This window comes from Danio aesculapii, chromosome 4 (genome assembly GCF_903798145.1).
Source record: "Danio aesculapii chromosome 4, fDanAes4.1, whole genome shotgun sequence".
Lineage (NCBI taxonomy): Eukaryota > Metazoa > Chordata > Actinopteri > Cypriniformes > Danionidae > Danio > Danio aesculapii.
Genome location: NC_079438.1, coordinates 4,300,452 through 4,317,769, shown reverse-complemented (window position 1 = coordinate 4,317,769; position 17,318 = coordinate 4,300,452). Strand labels below are relative to the sequence as shown.

The following is a 17,318-nucleotide window of genomic DNA, read 5'->3' as shown; positions in this document are numbered from 1 at the left end:
TTTAGTGTAGTTTATAAGCTAATCGCTAAAATTTTAAGGGGGCTGAGTAGAAATATAGAGGGGCTACAGCTAGGCATAGGACGATAACCATTTTCAAGGTATATCGCGGTTTGGAAAAGTCAAGGCTTTAAAACCGTCAGAATTTTCTGCAATTCCGTTCCTAAGGTATGTGCACGATTTTTTATTTACGTTTTTTAAATATTTTTTTTAGGACAACAGTATCTCCGGCAGAAAATATATCTAAAGACGCCATTTTAAATTTAAAAAAATCCGTTTTTAAAACAAACGAAGACAGCAGAAGTCAATAATTAATTCAGCCTGACATGTTTACTCTTCTAACGTATTTTAAATGTTTCTCAAAATTAATTATATTGCGTTCAAAAGGGAAAGTTTTTGTTTTTTACGCACACGTTTAAAAAGAATATATTTTAGAGCAGTAATCCCAATACCGTGATTTTTTTATCCAAGGTTTTCATAACGTCAGAATCTTATACCGGCCCATGCTTAGCTACAGCCACCCTAAAATAGGCCTAGCGACGCCAATGCCAAAGACTATAGAATTCTTACATGGACTTCATCTTAGCAACTGGATGAATGTAAAGGAGGACTAAGCAAAATTGTTTCTACTTTATAACTAATGATGAACTCTCAGCAGTACAACTTTACAATGTTTGCATTTATTATTACTTTATTATTATAACTTTCCAATTTTCATATTTGCAATGCCTGTATTTTGGAATGTTTTTGCAGTCCACTTAGAATCCAACACGGAAATCATTTTTGTTTTTTATCGGCATTGATTGTTTTGAAATTCAAACGGAACTTAAACGCCTGTGTTTTTATTTCGTACTAAATATGAGTAGGGCCAGACGGAATCTGCGGACGTTTTTTGCCATTTCTGCTGAGAATTTTGGTAAAAATCTGCGGATTTCTGCTGAATTATTTTAAGAGTATCATAACTAAAACCTTAATATGTTTAATAAAAAATAAAATCGTTTTAACTTTCATTTAATGTTTAAAATGCAAATCCAATTAGATTCACTTTATTTGGTAAACAAAGCAAGTCTCTCATATAATATCTCTACTAAAAGACAGAAAATATTAATGTACAAACTGCATTGTACATAAATCAGATGAACATTTTCATATTAGTCGATAATATTACTGTAATTAATTATAAAACTGAATAAATATAGATTTAAACACATTTACTCAAGTAAATGAACAGAATTAATGATGGGATAAAAATCTGCAGAATTCTGCGCGCGCAGATTCCGTGTGGGCCTAAATATGGCTTTCAAGCTAACAGTTTGAGGATCTTGTTGGTTTATTGCGGGTGTGTTTACATGAAGAAATCTGTGTTACAAGTTAAACACAAATTTAGACAAATCATTAAAAAAACTAAATATATTAAACAATTATATAACATGACAAAAAAAAAATTGTATAGCGATCAGTCGTAATGGATAATTTCCTAGAAAAACACAACAAAAACACTTCTGATAATGTCAATAACATTTCATTTCCTTTTAAAATAACAAAAAAACGTTAAGTTGTGTGTTATCCATGCCTAAACTAACCAATTTCCACAATAATAACAACTTATTTTCACAGAATCTGACAGTTTTTCTTAGACACATACAGACTCTCTTTTCTGGCTACGCTAGTGATTTGCTAAACAATGTCTGTGGTGTTTGATTGAGGTAAAGTTGGTTTAATATTCGCAAATTCGTTCAGCGACAGCTCCGTACATTGTTTACCATGGTACTTTGAATATTCAACTGAAATCACATGCAAGTATGACTTCAAAACAACATTAGCACTATTTATTTGAGTGTGAACAATGCTGTTTTTTGATGGATGTTGGCTGCTAATATGATTTTACTATTTAGAATTTCCAATTAATACTTTTCTGAGATTATATTATTAATGAGACAGACTGAATGTGTGAATATAAAACCAACTTTACCTCGATTGGTTTTTGTAGCATTTACACTCGAAAAAAGCGTTTCATTAAAATAATTTAATACATAAATGATATCTGAATTATGTTAGCTAATATTATACTTAAACTTACAATTCAGACACCCTTGTTATTACCTTTTGTTCACTGAAATAAATCTTTACTGGGGCTCGAACCGAATATAGCTTTGGGGAAAAAAATATGATTATCTTTACCCTTAATGGTAAATATTGTGGACTTATTTGATTATTTATATCCTTTAAAAGAAGCAAAGTAAGAAAATGTGATTAATTGGACTCGTAAAGCTTCGTTTCTCTCAACATTAAACTTGCAGTCTGACCGAGTTCGTGTTTAGGAAACAAAAAGAGACGCAACTTCTCTGCTACTCATAAATTCATTCAGTAAGTTACATTAACTTACCTAAAGCTCTGCGAGTTGACTTCAGTAGCCGTTCAGACATACAGCAATGCTTCTAAAATTATAACAACGTGTTTAACTGTTAATATTGTTTCAAAAACCTATATTAAAATATTAACGCGTAATAAAAAAGCTTTATAACAAACCTTTCTCCAGCCGCTTCACGAATCACAACACACGCGGGAGCGGCGCGGCTTAATGACGTCACATGGGAAATTCAAAATAAAGGCTCTGTTCAGAAGCTGCGTATAAAAAAAACATTATAAAAATAAAAAAATTAATTAATGTTGAAAATCACAGTTAAATATATTATGCTGCCCAATAATAGGCTGAAAACATAGTGTGAAGTACACATGATTCTGTTTGAAAATCACAGCTGCTACTCATTATAGACAGTTTAACTTCTTATTCTTTTTAAAAATGAACAATCTATGAGTTCTACACTTCTGTTTCATGCATTTTCTAATTAAAATAATAATTATTTAAAAATCCCCATCTCTTCACTTTCGTCAGCGATGAAAATTTAAGTTATTTTCACACACACACACATTCAATTCAATTTGTTTATTGTAATGTGCACAGTAAAGAAAACACGTTTTCCTGTACAATGAAATTCTTACTTTGCCGTCCACAATGAAGTCATACACATAACATACACATCATACATGACATACACATATATACACAGAAGTGACGGAAGTATAACTATAAAATGTATATATATATAAACATCTATGAATGTAAACAATATATAATACTGATAGTGGAGTAATGTAAACAGGTGTAAACAATGTATAGTAGTTCTTAAAATTGTGCTTAATATGCAAAATGTGCCTAGTGCAATTGGCTTATGAGCAAACAACAGTATAATGGCTGGAGCAGATCGAGTGCGGTTGTATGCATTAATAGTGCAAACTGGGATGGAGAATATAGTGTGCTACTGAGCAAAGAATGACACTGTTTATGTCCACTGGTTATCCGTTATCCTAAGTCTGAAAGCTGATGGGAAAAAGGAGTTCTTGAGTCTGGCAGTCCTGCATCTCACACTCCTATACCTCCGCCCTGAGGTTAGGAGTGTGAATATTCTGTGTTGTTTCAGGATGGAGGCAGCTCTCTTGTGGACTGTGCGATGGTAGATAGTCTGCAGGTCCTGATGATCTCCTGCAGTCCTCACCCCTCTCTGCAGACGTTTGCGGTCCTTTATAGTAGTGTTGCCAAACCACACAGTAATACAGTTGGTCATATATATATATATATATATATATATATATATATATATATATATATATATATATATATATACACACTTATAATTATTGCTTGTTTTGATTGGTAATGAAATGCCAGGTTCAGTTTACTGATGTTTAGAATCATCATCGTCCTTGTGCAGAGCTTATCAGTGTGGCTGTGCAACTATGCATTTATAAAACACACCAGTGTCACTTTTCGTTTGTTTGTTTGAATTAGAGCTGACCCTGATTAAAGATTTTCTTAGTCGTTCATTAAAGAAATTGAATCGGCCATTAATTCAATTTATTTCATTACGCTTACAAGCAAATACAGGGGAAACGGTATGAGTTTAAGGGCCGTGAAAGAATGTCCGACGATCAGGTTGTCCTAGCTTTCGACCACCACCCGCTCCACAATGCACTGGCCCCTTACGACTCCCCCTGCAGGTGGTGGGCCTGCAGGAGGATGGTCCCACGTCGCTCCTTCAGGCTAAGCCCGGCCGGGTTCCGTGGGAATTAACCTGGCCACCAGGCTCTCGCATACGAGCCCCAACCCCAGGCCTGGCTCCAGAGTCGGCTACACATCGCAACGACACATAGCGCAAGCTCTGTGATTGTTCGGCTTGGTAGCGCTGACGAGTGTGGGTGGAATCGAGAGCTGCGCGAGCCCGATTAAGCGATTGTTTACAAGTGTGGAGTCCCGTGACGGAGCTCCGGATGGAAAGTTTTGTTTTGTGTTTACCTCATGCTTAAAGTTGTTGCACATTCGCCGGTTCCTGCCTCCATTTTGAACCATTTGTACATTAAGGTAGCGTTCAGAAAAAACAAAACACCAGCAAAGAAACTCGACACAGAGGAACTTAAACACCTACTGCCAACTAGCATTTCGGAAGTGTTATGGCTGCACCATACTGGGCGACGTCACGGTCCTCGATGTTAAGAAACTCATAAGGGGTTTTTGAACCGCACTTAGTCTGACCTGTCACCTAGGACCTTTTTGCCTTGGGAGACCCTACCAGGGGCATTAGCCCCCAACAACATAGTTCTTAGGATCACTCAGACACTCAACCCCTTCCACTACGATAAGGTGGCGGTTCATGGAGGCCATCTCCAGGTTGGAGGAAAGTCCTTACCCCATGTGGAGGAGTTCAAGTATCTTGGGGTTTTGTTCACTAGTAAGGGAAGGATGGAATGTGAGATTGACAGGCGGGCTGGTGCAGCAGCAGTAATGCGGTCGATGTATCGGTCTGTTGTGGTAAAGAAGGAGCTGAGCCGAAAGGCAAAGCTCTCGATTTACCGGTCAATCTATGTTCCTACTCTCACCTATGGTCATGAGCTTTGGGTCATGTCCGAAAGGACAAGATCTTGGATACAAGCGGCCAAAATGAGTTTACTTCGCAGAGTGGCAGGGCGCACCCTTATAGATAGGGTGAGGAGCTCTATCAACCAGGAGGAGCTCGGAGTAGAGCTGCTGCTCCTCTACATTGAGAGAAGTCAGCTGAGGTGGCTCAGGCATCTGTTTCGGATGCCTCCTAGACACCTACCTAGGGAGGTGTTCCAGGCATGTCCCACCGGGAGGAGGCCTCAGGGAAGACCCAGGACACGCTGGAGGGACTATGTCTCTCGTTGGCCTGGAAATGCCTTGGGATCCCCCCGGAGGAGCTGGAGGAAGTGTCTGGGGAGAGGGAGAGTGTCTGGGGTTCTCTCATAAGACTGCTGCCCCCACGACCCGCTCTGGAAAAGCAGTTGAAAATGAATGAATGATGAAAGAATGTCATTTGTAACATTTTTTTAAATGTTGTACAGAAAAACTTTAATAATAATAATAATAATAATAATAATAATAATAAGCATTAAAATTCTACATTAACATCTTAAACATGCATAAAATGGTACAGACAAATCACATGACTATAAAAAAACACATGACAAAAAAAACAGTTAATAAAATTTAAGATAACATTGGCACAAATTACAACTTATGAATTTGCTAGCATTAATAAATACTTATTTGTACTAGCAAATAAATATATCACAAAGTTCAACTCTGATAGTCTAGTCGGCCTACAGGGCAAAAAGTCACATGAACAATGTAGGATCTTTCCTTAGCTTTTAAATATTTCTGTAAGTCAGTGGTGTAGTCCCAAAAAAAGGTGGTGTACTATTACCCACCCAACCCAAATTTTAAAAGTAGGCATAGAAACGCCGAAAGTCAATGTTTCTTTGATTCATTAGCAATATATATATATATATATATATATATATATATATATATATATATATATATATATATATATATATATATATAACATCAGTTACCTGTAACTATTGACTTCCACAGAAGAAAAAACAAACACTATGGAAGTCAATCTTCAATATCTTCTTTTGTTTTCAAAAGAATTAATAAAAGAAAAACCGGTCTTTAACAAACTGTACATTTAAAATAATAATAAAAATTGTAAAAAATCAGGAAAACAAAGGCAAAGCACACTTCTTCAAAAACCCAAATGCTAGCCTAGTTCATTTTTTCCATGTATTAAATAAAAATAAAACTACCACTTTTCAAATTTACAATGGCACAAATATAAACATATTAAAAAACACAAAGGCTAATTGACATATTTCACATCATAATATAAGTCAAAATAGAGAATAAGTTTTAAAGAGCCCATATTATACATGAAATAGGGTCATATTTAGGTTGTAAGGGTCTCCAACAACAGTCTAATATGCATGCAAGGTCAAACAACACTTTGATGGTCTTATAATCTGCATTTATTTTTACCTAATTATCCCAGCGACTCCCATATGAATCGTTCAGCGATTCATTTATTCCCAAACCCCTCCTCAGCGCGAAGCTAATCTGCGCTGATTGGACCGATGACAGCCTGCTGCGATTGGTCGACACGGACAAGGCTTCAGCGTGAGACAGAGTGAAATGCCCAGCAGCTAATCAACATTATAAAAGTAGTCACAGTGCACACACGCTTCATAATGGATTTTGGCTGCCAGTGGGTGAATGTAAACACAGACGATGGACTAGAAAATACTGACGACTAACTATTTTATTGAGCAAAAAGTCCAAGAACTGGCGAGGAGATCTCCTAGCCCGTCGCAGTCTACTTGCTCTTTTCACACACACACACACACACACACACACACACACATACACACACACACACACACACACACACGCACACACACACACACACAGGGCCGGCGCGTCCATAGAGGAGACCTAGGGTGGCAGAATAGAGACGGCGTGGCGCTCAGTTATATCCGCGAATCGCTCCGTTATATCCGCGGCACTCAGTTATATCCCCCCCGGTCTTCAAATTCAACCGCGACACCCCCCGGTCCTCATTGTACTAACGGGTCCCTTTCGTTTTCACTATTGGGTTGAGGGCTGCGTGATCATCCGGCCTAGAGCGTTACACACACGAGGAGACACACACACACACATTACCCTCAGAGGAGACACACACACACACACACACACACACACGTGACACACACGCCTAGAGCACCAGTTCAGCTTGCTGGGTGCAATTTAGACACCTCACCTCGAAAACTGAGCTGAACTATTTTGAAACTTGACCGTTGCATGCGTGTAGCAACAGCTAACGATCCGTAAACAAAGCGGCACGCGTCGCGTTCTCAACGTGGCTGTACACGCGATATGAGAATCAAGAGATAACCTGATACAGTTACAAGTAACAAAACACAACTAAATACATAATTTGCAAACTAGAGTAAACGAGGCAACAATTTTAATCGCACGTACTTACACTTGTGAAATGAGGGAAGAAACTGATTCATGATGCACTGATCCATTTTCTGACAGTCTTCACTGATCCTTCCTTTAACAAACTGATAAAGTCTTCTTTGAAAGCATGTAGTTTCCAGAAGCACTTGAACTGCTCAAGGCTGGGCTATATTGCTGATGTTTCATCTTTGATTAGACTGTCAATAATATCCATCTGCACAGCCTGACTTCATTCGACCGGTGTCTGTGTGTGTCTCTGTGTGTGTGTGTGAGAGACTTTTTTTCTGTTAGTGGGCGGGGCCGCAGGATTCAAATCTCCCGGGTTTGCGTGTGCAACTACTTGTGTTTCGTAGCTGCGTCATCACAAAACACCTAATGACTCGTTATCAAGACGACTCGTTTGAAGCACTATGAGTCGACTCTTTTATAGATGAATTAATAATTTTAAACACTGTACACTTACAGATTTAAGCCTTAGCTGGATATTTCACTTCACTTAGAGCTGTGTGACACACTACATGGAAGGGCATTTTCAAAAACCCATAATATGGGCTCTTTAAAACAATACAACACATGATGTTTCACTCTGATGTGACTGTGATATGCAGTTATTATGAGTACATTCGCTGAGTGGGTCCGTGTACAGACCGTGTACGTTTTGTTCACTTGTTTTCCAGTTTTAAACGGAATAAATAAAAGGATGAAAACAGACGTTTTTTGGTTTTTCTTTTGCTCACAAAAAAACGAGATTTTGGCTGGATTTTCATTTTTTTTTTTAATTTAGGGTAGGAGAACAGATAAACGACTTTAAAATTCATTATACACATGTAGGCGGTGCTGAAATGCCAACACAATCTCACGGCAATTCGTAACTTTTTGATTTAGTGGCTAATTCGTACGAATTCGTATGATCTAATTCGTACAATTTAGTACAATTTGCTCATCCCCCAATGACGGTTGGGTTTAGGGGTGGGGTTAGGTGCCACGCCTCCTTTTTAAAAATCGTACTAATTCGAACGAATTAGCCACTAAACTGACAAAACGTAAAATACTTACGTTTTCTCGTGAGATCAGGCTGGAAATGCCCATTTTCCTCTGATTGGTCAACCAAATCTGAGTTCACAACCTCGCCCTCAAAATAAAAGTCCTCTGCGATCAGCACCCAGGCTTTTAATAATTATTATTTAATTATAAATTTAAACTAAGTTGACATATTCTATCATTTGAACTACACACAGTTATCAGGCTTACATTCATTGTGTAAGTATAAATTAAATAAAAACGGAAATTAGCAGTATTATTAGACATTTGTCATTAAAATAAATGTATAGTTTACATATAGCTGCTGTGCACCAGATGCTGAGCAAAGATAGCTATTTCCGTGCAGCACCTGTCTTGTATAATCATTTCAGAGCTACTGTAGGCTTAAATAATAATGATAATTATTATTTACTAATTTTTTTTTTTATAGTTTTTAGGGCCAGAATAAGAACACACTGGGCCCTGTGGCTATAACAAATGTTTTTATTTAGTTTCCTCCTATTTTAATAATATATATATATATATATATATATATATATATATATATATATATATATATATATATATATATATATATATATATATATATATGCTATTAGCCTATTGTAATTATTTATTTGATAATTATTACTATTTTGTTGCAACGCCATAGTAGGCCTGTCCTATTTTTTGTTATTATTTTGTTATTGTTGTTGCTGTTATTATTATTGTAGCAGGGGCGTAGCCACGGTTGTGACGGTGCCACCCAACTTCTGTGCGCTGTTTGTATTGCTCTGCAATAACACTTCCGAAATGCTAGTTGGCAGTAGGTGTTTATGTTCCTCTGTGTCGAGTTTCTTCGCTGGTGTTTTGTTTTTTCTGAACCCTTTCCTTAATTTACAAGTGGTTCAAACTCGCTCATTTTGAGGCAGGAACCGGCGGACGTGCAACAACTTCAACCATGAGGTAAACACAAAACAAAACTTTCCATCCGGAGCTCCGTCACAGGACTCCACACTTGTAAACAATCACTTCATCGGGCTTGCGCGGCTCTCGGTTCCGCCCACACTCGTCAGCGCTACCAAGCCGAACAATCACAGAGCTTGCGCTATGTGTCGTTGCGATGTGTAGTTAAATTTTTTGAGCGGTGCGCGTCAGCGATGCCGACGGCCACGGCGAGGGCTATGCATCCACGCGTAGGCTGCGCCGTAGCATACACGTGCGCTTGACGCAGAAGTGTAAATCAGCCTTAAAAAATGAAGACTGCCAATGCTGCATACGTTTCAAGAGTTTCTACGGTTTTATTCTCGTGTCAAGTAGCCAGTTCATTGCTGTGACGTGCTATATTTCACGGACGCTGCATGAGACTGCAGAAAGCGCATCTTGCTTATTTTCTCAGTTTTACAAAAGCACAACTTTGATGTTATTGTGAGTGTTCATATATTTCCATGGTTATATACAGACCAGGGGCCTCATGTATCAACGCTGCGTACGCCAGATTTCGTGCTCAAGTTTGGTTTACTAACGATGAAATTAACGTGTGAATGTGCGTTGATTTGCGCCAACTTCATGTCTGGCGTACGAGTATTTCTTGTGTTTTACTTGTTGCGACTCCTTGAGGCAATTATGTTAAATGGCACACTACAAAGTATCCCACCAACACATGTTGGCCTTATTAGAGGACATGGGCGAACCGAGGGCTCTAAGGTGGCAGGGTGCGCGATGGGTGGATATTATTCCAGCTAAGTTTTATTTTATTTTATTTAGCGTAATTATTTAACTGCATATCAGGAGACCGCGGTTATCCATTAAAGACGTGGCTGTTAACAACCCACAAACCGACCAAGAGTGCAGATACAATGACGCCCATTCTCGCACTTGGTCAGTTGTAGAGCAGGCGATTGAAATGCCAGTGGCGCTTCCTTGATAAGAGCGAAGAGGTGCTGCTATACCGCCCTAACAAAGTGTTCCTCTAATACATCTGTGTCTCCCACAGACACGGATACTACCCCAGACAGTAAAGTATTGCCCACAATTGAGGCAACTCTCTCCTCAAAGGGTGTTAGTTTAGCATCCCATGTTCTCCCGCCTGTTCGGTCCACACTTTGACAGTGCGCCGCTGTTCTCCTCTTAACCTGCACCTTTACATCGGACCATTTCTTTTTTAATTCAGTCACAGTGCGATGTTCAGACCCCACTTCGTTAACCGCGTCAGCTAAACTCTCCCACTCCACTTTTTTTTCTTTTGTTATTAATTCCGGAGGACAAACTTCCAAATAACACAGATTTCCTCCGGTCTACCTCCGATAGGAGCACCTCCAATTCACATTCTGCGAAGTTTCTCTTCTGGCTTGCTTTTGCCATTGCTTTTTCGTTTGGGTTTTGCCATATCATTACCATATATATATATATATATATGGGGGAGGAGGTAAGGAGGGGTTCTCTGTACATGAGGCCCCAGGTTCTAGTATTGCGTAAGGAGGGGCTTTATTTTACAGTGGTAAAGTGGAGCATTTCTTGGCAAATTCATGATTCACTTTGTTATTTTCAGTTATAAAATACATTTAAAGAATATTTTAACACTTTCAACTATTCATGATTATTTATTGCACCAATATAATTTCAAAGGAACATTAAATGTCCGTAAACTTTTAAACTGCTTATATTGTGTGTATAAACGCAATTTGAAAAGCTCATGGAAAAAAGTAGGCATACGGAGTATACGTGCGTATATCCCTGACTACACCACTGGTTATGAGCCCTGTCAATAATCCACACATCGTCCACATTTCTGTCATATTTAATTCCCTACCTTATTGGAGAAGCGGCAGCAGCAGGTTAATCTCCCATTCACGAGTCTTCCATGCAGAGAAATCTCCTCAGGTGTTTGGATAATTCTGCATTCAGACGTTAATGACCAAACACGTCTTTATATAAGTTCAGTATTGCTGTTGAAGATGAAATATAACACAGAAAACAGCAGCGGTTAGAGTATGGCCGCTTCTACACTTAGGCTGCGTTCGAAACCGCCTACTACTATAGGTACTGCATTTGAATTTAAACGTACTACTTAGCCGTTAGAAAAGTACGTTCTACACAGTATGAATGTGAGCAGTGTGACTGAAATACGGACGTACTACATCCGCCATTTTGTCATGGTCAGGTGACCTACCTGCGTCAGTTGCGTTCATGAATTCTCTCGCGGGGCATCATGGGATAGCACAGCGTGCATGTAATGCTCACTCCAGAATCTCGCCGGAAGTACTAAGTCATTCGGGTACTTCTCGCATACTGATTTTCGAATTTTATGAATTCGGACATACTTTTCAGCTCGTACTATCTAGTATGGAAGTATGAGATTTCGGATGCAGCGTTAAAATTGGCATACTCTTTTCGACATACTACGATTTGGACATACTAATTCTATTTTCAAATATTATTTAAGACGGATAGTATGCGAATTGGGACGCTGCACAAGTGTGCACCCAAGAGAGACCGTATATGCGCGACGTAGGCCGAGTGTGTGACCGAATGCGCTATTAACATTACTATTATTTATTACTCTTACTAATACTAGTGGTGGGCAAAGCGAGGCTTCGTGAACCACTGAAACAGTCGGAGCAAATGTGTCGAAGCTTCGAAACGTTTCGAAACCCCACTCTACGGTGACACCTAGTGGTCATTTTATGTATTGCACTGAAATAGCTTCAGCTAAGAACAGTTGAGCAAATTGAGGTATTAAACCCCGCTTTGTAAGATAGGATCCGCAAGGGATTTAGTGGAGCGGTTAGGGTTCCTGACTACCCTGTGGGGATACTGGCTTCGAATCCAGACTGATGAAGCTATTTTGAAATGCTTTAATATCAGTTTGAAATGCTCTGTTCTTGTATCGTTTTGTTTCAACGTTGGTCTGACATCCGAATAAACACTTTGTGAATAAATATGTCTTGTTTTGGTCATAAAACAGGGTTGTTGCAAGATCAAACATGGTTGAGGCCAGAAGTTAACCGGAATTATTTATATTATTCAATAAATTTCCCATTGTATTTTATTAACGTCTACCTAAACCCTAAACCCAACCATCACAGTACTGTAAAATATTCATTATTGTTATACAGTGTTATACAAATGATGCTAAATTGATAACATATCAGCAGCTGTATCCTATCTAGACTACACTATAAAACAGTAACATTATTAAAGCTCATAAAATCATGAATTTGGAGTATTTGTACAAGTCGGGATTCGAATCCAAAAGTCATTTGAAGCTAAGTAACAACATGCATACGCATATCCGCTAGGCTGTATGAGACAGATGAATTTTCAGACCCTGTTTGTTAAACGCAGATTCGCCAGGTCTCGAAACGCTTCGGAACTGATCGATGCTTTGAATTGCTTTGGTCACATGACCAGGTGTTTCGAAACACTTTAGTCACGTGACCTGGGTGTTTCGGATCATGCTTCCGTGTAGTGTTTCGAAACACTTGCGCTTCGGGATCTCGATACTGCGTTGAAACGTCAGTTTCACGTCAGCCATCCCTAACTAATACTACCTATGTGGTTTCAAATAAATAAGCACACATTTGGTATCTGTTTAACAAAATTGATTAGTTTAGTAACGCAGTGACAATTTTCAGTTATATTTCAGAACACGTTATTAGACTACTGAAATCCTATTTAAACTTATTATTTTATATATATTATTATTCTTCTTCTGAGACTAAAAATCAAAATGCATCTCCTCCTAGAGCTTTCGAGCTATGACCACCAAACTCACACCAGACCTCCAAACTATTCTGACTCGGTTTGCTATTTCTTTTCCGACTGATCCGACTTTCGGTTTTCCGAAAAACGTCCCGGGACCGTCGTAAAAATCCCATAGACGTATCATTGGACCAAACTTTGTGACCTCATAACTCTGCATCAGACTGTCACACAGATTTGTAGCTGGGCTCATTTAACTCAGACTATCAAACTGCCAATAACTGATGATCTATCTATCTATCTATCTATCTATCTATCTATCTATCTATCTATCTATCTATCTATCTATCTATCTATCTATCTATCTATCTATCTATCTATTTCAAACTGCTTTAATCTATCTATCTATCTATCTATCTATCTATCTATCTATCTATCTATCTATCTATCTATCTATCTATCTATCTATCCATCTATTTCAAACTGCTTTAATCTATCTATCTATCTATCTATCTATCTATCTATCTATCTATCTATCTATCTATCTATCTATCTATCTATCTTTTTCAAACTGCTTTAATCTATCTATCTATCTATCTATCTATCTATCTATCTATCTATCTATCTATCTATCTATCTATCTATCTATCTATCTATCTATCTATCCATACTTTTTTAAACTGTTTTAATCTATCTATCTATCTATCTATCTATCTATCTATCTATCTATCTATCTATCTATCTATCTATCTATCTATCTATCTATCCATCTTTTTCAAACTGCTTTAATCTATCTATCTATCTATCTATCTATCTATCTATCTATCTATCTATCTATCTATCTATCTATCTATCTATCATGCTAATAACATGCTAATTCATGCTAGAATCATGCTAACAACATGCTACTTCATACTAGAATCATGCTAGTAACATGCTAAATCATGCTGGAATCATGCCGATTAACATGGTAATTCATGTTGGAATCATGCTAGTAACATGCTAATTCATGCTGGAATCATGCTAATAACATGCTAATTCATGCTGGAATCATGCTAGTAACATGCTAGAATCATGCTAGTAACATGCTAATTCATGCTAGAATCATGCTAGTAACATGCTAGAATCATGCTAGTAACATGCTAATTCATGCTAGAATCATGCTAGTAACATGGTAATTCATTCTAGAATCATACTAATAACAAGCTAATCCATGCTAGAATCATGCTAATAACATGCTAGAATCATGCTAATAACATGCTTATTAATACTAAAAATCAAAATGCATCTCCTCCTAGAGCTTTCGAGCTATGACCACCAAACTCACACCAGACCTCCAAACTATTCTGACTCGGGTTGCTATCTCTTTTCTGACTGATCCGACTTTCGGTTTTCCGAAAAACGTCCCGGGACCGTCGGAAAAATCCCATAGACGTATCATTGGACCAAACTTTGTGACCTCATAACTCTGCATCAGACTGTCACACAGACTTCTAGCTGGGCTCATTTAACTCAGACTATCAAACTGCCAATAACTGATGATCTATCTATCTATCTATCTATCTATCTATCTATCTATCTATCTATCTATCTATCCATCCATCCATCTTTTTCAAACTGCTTTAATCTATCTATCTATCTATCTATCTATCTATCTATCTATCTATCTATCTATCTATCTATCTTTTTCAAACTGCTTTAATCTATCTATCTATCTATCTATCTATCTATCTATCTATCTATCTATCTATCTATCTATCTATCTATCTATCTATCTATCTATCTATCTATCTATCCATCCATCTTTTTCAAACTAATTTAATCTATCTATCTATCTATCTATCTATCTATCTATCTATCTATCTATCTATCTATCTATCTATCTATCTATCTATCTATCTATCATGCTAATAACATGCTAATTCATACTAGAATCATGCTAACAACATGCTAATTCATACTAGAATCATGCTAATAACATGATATTTCATACTATAATCATGCTAGTAACATGCTAATTCATGCTGGAATCATGCTAGTAACATGCTAATTCATGCTGGAATCATGCTATTAACATGGTAATTCATGTTGGAATCATGCTAGTAACATGCTAATTCATGCTGGAATCATGCTAATAACATGCTAATTCATGCTGGAATCATGCTAGTAACATGGTAATTCATTCTAGAATCATGCTAATAACAAGCTAATCCATGCTAGAATCTTGCTAATAACATGCTAGTTCATGCAAATAACATGCTTATTCATACTAGAATCATGCTAATGACATGCTAATTTGTACTAGAATCATGCTAACAACAATAAGCTACTTTAAACTTAAAACTACTTTTAAAATTTTCAGTCTAAGCTTTCTCAAGCCAGCCTAAAGTTTGTCTCGATGAACTTTAATCTAGTTTATAGTGTAGTGTCGTATTGCTCAGAAAAATGCTTTTTATAGTTTTATATATTTTTATAGCTGTTATAGAACAGCAGATTTTGCACTTTGAATATACACAGCGTGCTGTCCATAAGTTGCTGATGTACCACGTTTAATTTGTGGTTAGTTTGAAAATGGCTGATCGGTTTTCTTTTTCTTCAGCTGTTGTTATTGTTTTGTTTAAAATGCAGTTTTTTTTTGGTGTCACCAAATTGATTCTGAATGATCATTCAGATTACTTTCATTTATTTATTTCATAACGGTTTAGGGTTTGTTGTATATTGTCACTATTTTCATACTCTAACTGTGAAGGAACATGTTCAAGGGTTAAATACAAACTTTTACGATGCTGAAGCAACTTTAGTTTTTGCCGTTTTGTTTCTGAATATATCATTCAGCTGGTTTATCACCTTGTGATATTATAATTTTTGTGCTGCTGATCTGGCTTAAATTAATTAGTGTTTAAAAATGACTACTTGTTCAAGTCTGTCTTGTGTTTTAGTTGTGAGAATGCTAATTAATTAAAACTGTGAAGCTGCCCTGTTGAAAAATCCAGCTTAAAAAAAGCCTAGGCTGGTTGGCTGGTTTTAGCTGGTTGACCAGCCTGGTTTTAGAGGGGTTTTGGCCATTTCCAGGCAGGTTTTAGCTGGTCAGGCTGGAAAATGACCAGCTTAATCCAGCTAAAACCAGCTTGACTACCCTGGTTTAAGCTGGACATAGCTGGTTTTGGCTGGGCTCCCAGCCTGGCTAGGTGGTCAATCTGGTTTTAGCTGGTCATTTTCCAGCCTGACCAGCTAAGACCAGGCTGGAAATGGCTGGAAACCAGCCTGGAAATGGCCAAAACCCCTCTAAAACCAGGCTGGTCAACCAGCTAAAACCAACCAACCATCCTAGGCGGGTTTAAGCTGTTTTTTTCAGTAGGGTGATGAAGAAAACTGAAGAATTCATCAAAAGTATAACCAAAAAACCCACAGATAAGACAAAATAAACAGATGCACAAATGAACTGAATGAAGCCCACGTTTTATTCTTTAATTAGAGATTTGTACTAAGGAATTAAAAAAGCTTGCTAATTATTGTTTTCAGAAGTGTTGCAGATCACATCTCCAACATCCACTGCACGCTTCCAAATCCACAGATTAACTTTCCACCACTTTCAGGTGTAGATTGTAGAGATTTTGATCATCTTGTTAAGCTTTAAGTTGGCTTCTTTGATCAAATTATTTCTTATGTCATCCCTGATTTTCTGTTAAGCCAGGCTCGCTAAATGTTAGTAGCATGTCAGACTGCATGAACATAATTCCCATGACACATTGTAAGACAGGGGTTACAAAACGTCTTCCAGAGTTTAGCTTCAACCCTAGTCAAATACACCTGATCAAGCTAATTAAAGTCTTACCAGGTGTACTTGAAACTTGCAGGCAGGGGTGTTGAGGCAAGTTGGAGATAAACTCTACAGCAGGGGTGTTCAACCCTGTTCCCGGAGATCTACCTTCCTCCAGAGTTCAACTGTAACCTTGATCAAACACACCTGTCTTTAATTACCAAGTGCTCCTTCAAATCCTACTAAAGCTGGGGTCACACTGGACTTTTCTCTCCATATACTTCCATCCATACGCACGCGAATGTGTCAGAATGTGGTCTTGCGGCAAGTTTTGCAGTTCGCTGAGTTGCGAAGTTCAAGTTTGGTGAACTTTGACCTGTGAAATTGCATCATATGATTGCATCCCTGCTGAAAAATCCAGCTTAAACCAGCCTAGGCTGGTTGGCTGGTTTTAGCTGG

At 37.7% G+C, this 17,318-nt stretch overlaps 1 protein-coding gene and 1 long non-coding RNA gene across 2 annotated transcripts in view; both read right to left on the bottom strand.

The window, feature by feature from the left end:
* The window catches only part of LOC130221936 (gastrula zinc finger protein XlCGF57.1-like), a 21,908-nt gene extending 19,306 nt beyond the window's left edge, over positions 1-2,602 (bottom strand). The window contains exons 1-2 of the mRNA XM_056454519.1: positions 2,527-2,602; positions 2,384-2,435 (exon numbers count right to left, since the gene is read on the bottom strand). The gene's annotated coding sequence lies outside the window, so the exon portion shown is untranslated. The remainder of the gene's footprint in view (positions 1-2,383; positions 2,436-2,526) is intronic.
* Positions 2,603-3,144: 542 nt separating this feature from the next.
* On the bottom strand, positions 3,145-11,630 carry LOC130222017 (uncharacterized). The gene is made up of 3 exons (XR_008836350.1): positions 11,208-11,630; positions 5,154-5,343; positions 3,145-3,578 (listed from the first exon to the last, which is right to left on the bottom strand). It is a non-coding gene; the product is annotated as an uncharacterized LOC130222017 (long non-coding RNA).
* Positions 11,631-17,318: the final 5,688 nt, after the last annotated feature.